This window comes from Oncorhynchus kisutch, linkage group LG23 (genome assembly GCF_002021735.2).
Source record: "Oncorhynchus kisutch isolate 150728-3 linkage group LG23, Okis_V2, whole genome shotgun sequence".
Classification (NCBI taxonomy): domain Eukaryota; kingdom Metazoa; phylum Chordata; class Actinopteri; order Salmoniformes; family Salmonidae; genus Oncorhynchus; species Oncorhynchus kisutch.
Genome location: NC_034196.2, coordinates 12272880 through 12280541, shown reverse-complemented (window position 1 = coordinate 12280541; position 7662 = coordinate 12272880). Strand labels below are relative to the sequence as shown.

General features: G+C 43.4%; 1 long non-coding RNA gene across 1 annotated transcript; it reads right to left on the bottom strand.

Moving 5' to 3' along the window:
• Positions 1-5120: 5120 nt before the first annotated feature.
• Positions 5121-7113, bottom strand: LOC116356626 (uncharacterized). The gene is made up of 3 exons (XR_004205044.1): positions 6535-7113; positions 6286-6378; positions 5121-5855 (listed from the first exon to the last, which is right to left on the bottom strand). It is a non-coding gene; the product is annotated as an uncharacterized LOC116356626 (long non-coding RNA).
• Positions 7114-7662: the final 549 nt, after the last annotated feature.

Here is a 7662-nt window from a genome sequence, read left to right as displayed (position 1 = left end):
GGTCAATACATTTGCTGAAAATTCATCTATATAGTGTGTCAGCTCTGCTGCACCTGGGAGCTAAAGGTATATCACCGCACTCCCAACAGTCAAATGAGCATACAAGTATGTTTAAACATACGTGTTTCTTAAAGTGGAAATCAGCAGTTGAAACAAAAACACCTCCCCACCCCGGTTTCAATAAAGATCTGAGGGATTGGCTGGAGAAATGTAACCACTCAAATTCAAAGACATAGCTAGGGATGCAAGGTCTGACCATTGTGCCTAATAAAACCCCATTGGAGGAGACAACCCAAGGTTCCACGCCTCAGAACTCCTCCAATGGGGTTTGAGAAGGATGTGAGGAGCTGGGCAGAGATGAATTGGGACCAAGCTCATAATATTGTTTTAGGTAGAAACTTACATTGAATGATACATGTATTATGTTTTCACTCACATGTTTGTTCGACTTGTGCTCTTTCCACTGATGGCTCTGGCTTGCTGGAAACATCTGATCTGATGAGACTCCATATGTGATTTGACTCCTGTATTACTGACTGTATTCAATAAAACTTCCAATGACAAATTGAAATAATATAAGATTCTGTAATTGATAGACAATGGTAGTTCCCAATCAGACAATTACTATAAAACAAGATCGGTTTCCCACAGTGCAATGTTTGGTGAATGCATGATATTGTTTTGTCCTTAGTCCTCCTTTGACTGCTGTTTGTTCTGTTTCAGTTCTAAGCGACCATCATTGAGTCCATCCTCACCTCCTCCATCACTGAAATGGATTGTCTGGTCTGCTGAGACAGTCTTCGGCTGCCACCTGCCCTCCATTGAGGTCATGCACGACTTCAGGGCAAGGAAGCGAGCAATAAAGATCGTCAAACCCCTTCCTCATCCTCTTCCAAAGGTTCTGGTCAATGACGACCAAAACCCTCCCGTCATCTGAACAGTTTCTTCTGTTGCCTTCACCAACCGGCCACCTGGTCCACGATGATACGGTCATCCACTCTGCTCTATCATCCCAGAACTGCACATTGTTCTTTGCGCTCTCTTACATGCATCATTTATAAAGTAGTTTGTAGTGTTAGTGCACATACTGTATGTGGATTTGTGGAAATTCTGCATCTACAGTGCATTCAGAAAGTATTCAGACCCCTTGACATTTTCCACATGTTACGTTACAGCCTTATTGTAAAATGGATTAAAAGTTTTTTTCTTTAAACTACACAAGATAGCCCATAATGACAAAAACATTACATTTACATAACAATTCAGATTGTTTAGTCAGTACTTTGAAGCACCTTTGGCAGCGATAACAGTCTTGAGGCTTCTTGGGTATGACGCAACAAGCTTGGCACACCTATATTTGGGGAGTTTCTCCCATTCTTATCTCCAAATCCTCTTAAGCACGGGCAGGTTGGATGCGGAGCGTTGCTGCACAGCTATTTTCAGGTTTCTCCAGAGATGATCGATCGGATTCAAGTCCGGGCTCTGACTGGACATTCAGAGATTTGTCCTGAAGCCACTCCTGCGTTCTCTTGGCTGTGTACTTAGGGTCGTTGTCCTGTTCGCCCCAGTCGGACGTCCTGAGCGCTCTGGAGCAGGTTTTCATCAAGGATCGCTCTGTACTTTGCTTCGTTCATCTTTCCCTCAACCCTGACTGGTGTTATAGTCCCTGCCGCTGAAAAACATACCCCCAGCATGATGCTGCCACCACCATGCTTCACCATAGGGATGGTGCCAGGTTTCTTCCAGACGTGACGCTTGGCATTCAGGCCAAGGAGTTCAATCTTGGTTTCATCTAGACCAGAGAATCTTGTTTCTCATAGTCAGAGTCCTTTAGGTGCCTTTTGGGAAACTCCAAGCGGGCTGTCATGTGCTTTTACTGAGGAATGGCTTCCATCTGGACACTGTACCATAAAGGCCTGATTGGTGGAGTGCTGCAGAGATGGTTGTCCTTCTGGAAGGTTCTCCCATCTCCACAGTGGAACTCTAGAGCTCTGTCAGAGTGTCCATCGAGTTCTTGGTCACCTCCCTGACCAAGGCCCTTCTCCCCCGATTGCTCTGTTTGGCCGGGTAGCCAGCTCTAGGAAGAGTCTTGGTGGTTGCAAACTTCTTCCATTTAAGAATGATGGAGGCCACTGAGTTCTTCGGCTGCCACTGGAGGCCAGGTCATCTGATGCAGCACTCCATCACTCTCCTGGAGGTGTGTTTTGGGTCACTGTCCTGTTAAAAAACAAAATGATAATCCCACTAAGCTCAAACCAGTTGGGATGGCGTATCACTGCAGAATGCTGTGGTAGTTAACGCAAACACTGGGAGACGAGAAGCAAGTACGGAGGGAATTTAATAATATAATAAGCATGGAACAATACAAAACAAGAGTAGCATCTGGACATGAGACAACTAATACTTCCTGGGAAATGAACCAAAGGGAGTGGCAGATATAGGGGAGGTAATCATAAAGTGATGGAGACCAGATGAATCTCATGAGGCGCAGGTGCGTGTAACGATGGTGGCAGGTGTGCGTAATGATAAGTAAACTGGCAACATTGAGCGCTGGAGAGGGAGTAGACGTGACAGTACCCCTCGCCGAAGCACGGCTCCAGTTGCAGGACACCGCCGACCAGAGGCACAGTCCCGAGGGCCAGGAGTGGGCCGGTCGCTTCTGTTGAGGCGAGGGAACCGGTCGAGCCAGCTGAGGGCGGGGGCCCGTCGAGCCAGCTGAAAAATCCCTGTTACTTCCAATTGTTGAGGCAGTATTCTGTCACGCAGACGCTGGGGGTCAAGAAGCAAGTACAGCGGGTGAATTTAATAATAAAATAAACATGGAACAATACAAAACAAGAGTAGCGCCTGGACATGAAAAACGTAACTAATATTGCTTGGGGAATGAACCAAAGAGAGTGACAGATATAGGGGAGGTAACCATAAAAGGTGATGGCGTCCAGGTGAGGCGCAGGTGGGCGTAATGATGAGTAAACTGGCAACGTCGAGCGCCGGAGAGGGAATAGACGTTAAAGGTATCCATGCTGGTTAAAATGTGCCTTGAATTCTAAATAAATCACAGACAGTGTCACCAGCAAAGCACCCCCATACAAACATGCCTCTTCCTCCATGGTGGGAACCACACATGCAGAGATAATCCGTTCACCTACTCTGCGTCTCACAAAGAGACACGCAGTTGGAACCAAAAACCTCAAATCTGGACTCATCAGACCAAAGGACAGATTCCCATCGGTCGAATGTCCTTTGTGTACTTGGCCCAAGTAAGTCTCTGCTTCTTATTGGTGTCCTTTAGTAGTGTTTTCTTTGCAGCAATTTGACCATGAAGGCCTGATTCACAGCCTCCTCTGAACAGTTGATGTCGAGATGTGTGTTACTGGAACTCTGAAGCATTTGGGTTGAAATTTCTGAGGCTGGTAACTCTAATGAACGTATCCTCTGCAGCAGAGGTAACTCTGGGTCTTCCTTTCCTGTGGCGGTCCTCATGAGAGCCAGTTTCATCATAGAGCCTGATGGTTTTTGTGACTGCAATTGAAGGAACTTTCAAAGTTCTTGACATTTTCCTGATTGACTGATCTTCATGTGTTAAAGTAATGATGGACTGTTGTTTCTCTTTGCTTATTTGGGCTGTTCTTGCAATAATATGGACTTGGTCTTTTTCCAAATAGGGCTATCTTTGGTATACCAGCCCTACCTTGTCACAACTGATTGGCTGAAACGCATTAGAACTTCTTCGGGATAGGCGTCCCGTTAAGAAGGAACGAAATTCCACAAACTAACTTTAAAAGGCACACCTATTAATTGAAATGCATTCCAGGTGACTACCTCCTGAAGGTTGAGGGAATGTCAAAAGTGTGCAAAGCTGTCAAGGCAAAGGGTGGGTACTTTTAAGTATCTCAAATATAAAACATAATTAAGATTGTTTAAAACTTGTTTTGGTTACTACATGATTCCATGTGAGTTATTTCATAGTGTTGATGTCTTCACTATTATTCTACAATGTAAAAATAAAGAAACCCTGAAATGAGTAGGTGTGGCCAAACCTTTGACTGGTACTATACATTAAAAAAATATATAAAAATGTCTCAAACAAACTTCTTTACACATGTGTCCTTCACTAAAAAAGGTGCAAAAATAAGCTGAACTATTTACAAAGGGCATTTGTTCATTTTTACATCCCAGGTGTAGATGATTCGATTTCACTTTCACCATAGCTTGTGCATGTCATGATAATCTTTGAAGCAGTCCCTCTCTGTCAGGAAACAAAAAGCGAACTGGCATTTCGGACAAAAGATCTGTAATTTCCCCCTTTTTCCCCCGTGTTTGTGCAATGCGTACAGTTCTTTGTCTTTTGGCATGTGTTGGATAGTGGCGCTCACCTTGAGTGTGGGGGGGGGGGGTGGGGGGGTCTTGTGATGGTTGTGAGCTTGCTTTGGGCCCCCAATTCAGCCATTTCCAACACCAGCTGCTCTCTGAAGGTCAAATTGAAAAGGGGTTTGACCTTTTGCTATGGCCATCTGCTTTGGCCATCTGCTTGTGGAGAATGAGAGCATTTACTATAGCAATGTCCACGAAGTGGTAAAAAACAAAAAGGGTCTTACCACTTCCTGGTCTTGTGGAGAACCTGGTACTAGCCTATCAGAGCATCAGATAGGTTGACACCCCCTATGCTGGAAGTGTAGTCCTTCACAAAAATCGGGGACATTGCTCACCCGTGCCCTACTGGAATTTCACTCTCCTTGAGACATGGTCGTTATTGAATGCCTTATGCTGTGTGGTGAGCATGGTTACTTACCTAGCGTCCTTCCATTTCACAAAAAAGCAGCTTGTTAGTCTTGATCCAACGTTTAGTCTTCCTCTCTGCTGTCTTTGGCATGTCGTTTACATTGGTCTTGGGGAAACCAATTCTGTTAGGGTCTTGTGGCACCATTCGTCCTATTTTCTTTTTCAAGAGGTCTATGAAAAGCATGGGACTAGTATAGAAATTGTCCACAAAGAGATTGTACCCACTGCCAAGTAAGGGGAAGTACATTGGCTGCATGACAGAGTCATAACTAAGGCCCTTCCCAGTTGGTGTGATCGCCTTGCCTTCATAGATGTAATGATGGGGTGGTGAGTCAGAAGCAGGTGCAGGTGAAATGTTTTAATAATACAACAAAACCAAGAACACGACACTAACACAAGGTAGTTCGCCGATACACAATAACAATACCAACTGGTGGGTGAACATGGGAGAGTGACACAAAGCGGAGGAAATGACGAAGGTCATGGAGTCCAGGTGTGAATGAATGATTCACAGGACTGGCGGTCAGTATTCTGGTGACGTTGTATGCCGGAGGGGAGGAGCAGACGCGGAACTTTTTAATCTACTGCCACGTGTAGGCAGAATCGGCTAGCACAAAGAGCATTTGGTTGGCTTATTTTTCATATATTGGTTCAAGCCTATTGGAGCCTTTGAGGCATCCATGTACTCATCTATAGATCGGTTTTGAGCAGGCTGGAAGTACGTTTTGCATGCCTCCACCATGTCATGATAAAGGAGCTTGACTCTTGCAAGACGATCATACCCTGCAGTCCCCTCCTGGTCATTCTCCTGATCCTTTTGTCTGTCACTCATGTGAAGAGTACGGTCGATGGCCAAGAATCGGTTTTCACTCATGATGGAGGTGAGGAACTCAAACCGATAGAGTGGGGACTTGCTCCAGTTGTCAACTAGTCTTGATACCTTTACCAGTCCCATGTAAATCACCAAGGAAATGTAGTTGAGCATGTCACCCATGGTGACAGGTTTCCAGGACATCTTCCTTCCCCCTGTTGGCTCCCAATAGTCATCATCCAAATCCTCTGCATCCTCCACTCTGTGGTGAATACAATAAAGGGATGTATTGTTGTAAGACACAGAATTACAGTTGACAAAATTGACAAAAACCCTTTACTGTAAAGTAAAAACACAAAGCTTAAACTTTACCTGTACAGTGACTCACATAGGTGTTTAACACACACACACACACACTAACGCTTTGGAGACAAATACATAGGTGAGGTACCACAAATAAAACGATGGACTTGAGAGGTGGGTGGCCTCGAAGTTTCAAGGATGAAACTTAGAACATCAAACAGTGAACTAATATGAATAAACAGAAAATAACTACTTTGGAATTATATAACACTGAAATTACTTGGATGGGCCGATGTAAACTAAATTCAAAGCACAAAAAGCAGACAACTTATAAAGAAAACAAAATACAGAGTAAATTAGCTATATAAAGTCCTAAATAATTTACTTACAGATCTAAAAGTGGTTCCAGTCCTTCTAGAAAGCAATCTTTGTCGGCCGAGAAGAGAAATCTGAGCCAGGTAGCAATAGTTTGCATTATGCATCTGCAAAGATAGTCACTTGGTGAACATTCGATGTTGACATTAAGTCATACATCATCAGATAACATTGGCGATAGGCTAGATTTGTTCCTACCAACCTAAGGATTCATTTGATAACCCAATGCAGCTATAACTCAAACAGACCAAATCGAAGCTTACCTTGTAAGATGGTTGCTGTTTGGTGAAAACGTTTTGTAAAAACCAACATTTTGACTCTCTTGGCTGGTGATCAATAACGGTAGGTCACAGGCAAACAATAAGATGTCCTCGTGATCTGTGGAGCTCCAGGCTTTCGGTGTGTATCAAGGTATTCAGTGTTTATTTCGTTTAGGCTTCACAACACTAACCGGAATTTAGGTAGCAGCCATCTTGAAAGAGGTCATCGGCCTGGCCTTACAAATTCGTATTCCCATATATGGTAGTAAGTCACAAAAGATTAGAAGGCACCGATCAATTGCGTTTAAGATATTCAGCTTTCCGCAGACACCCTGCTTTTGCAGATAGTGTTGGGGCTACCATTCTCATCCCAAACTGAATTGAATAAATGAAAACAAATGGGGTCCCCAAATATGGGGACTTTACATATAAGAGGGGATTGAGGCCACTGTGTTCTTGGGCCTTCAATGCTGCAGAAATGTTTTGGTACCCTTCCCCAGATCTGTGCCTCAACACAATCCTGTCTCAGCACTCTCCATACAATTCCTTCGACATCATGCCTTGGTTTTTGCTCTGACATGTGTTGTCAACTGTGGGACCTTATATAGGCAGGTGTGTGCCTTTCCAAATCATGTCCAATCAATTTAATTTACCACAGGTGAACTCCTATCAAGTTGTAGAAACATCTCAAGGATGATCAATGGAAACAGGATGCACCTGAGCTCAATTTTGAGTCTCATAGCAAAGGGTCTGAATATTTATGTAAATAATGTATTTCTGTTTATTTTTTTATTTTTATACATTTGCAAACATTTCTAAAAACCTGTTTTCACTTTGCCATTATGGGGTATTGTGTGTAGATTGATGAGAAAAATAAGGCTGTAATGTAACCAAATGTGGAAAAGAAGAAGGGGTCTGAATACTTTCCCGAATACACTGTATATATTTTTTGTCTGTATCATTTGTCTATCATTTGTATATTATATTGAAACTGCAGTTATACTGTTATACCTCTAATGTTATACTTTTTTTTTTAAAGGGACATACTGACAAACACAATTGACCAACATTGTCTCTTCTGACTGGTGAATGAATGAACCCCTGTTGTTATTATTCGATAGCCTGTGATCA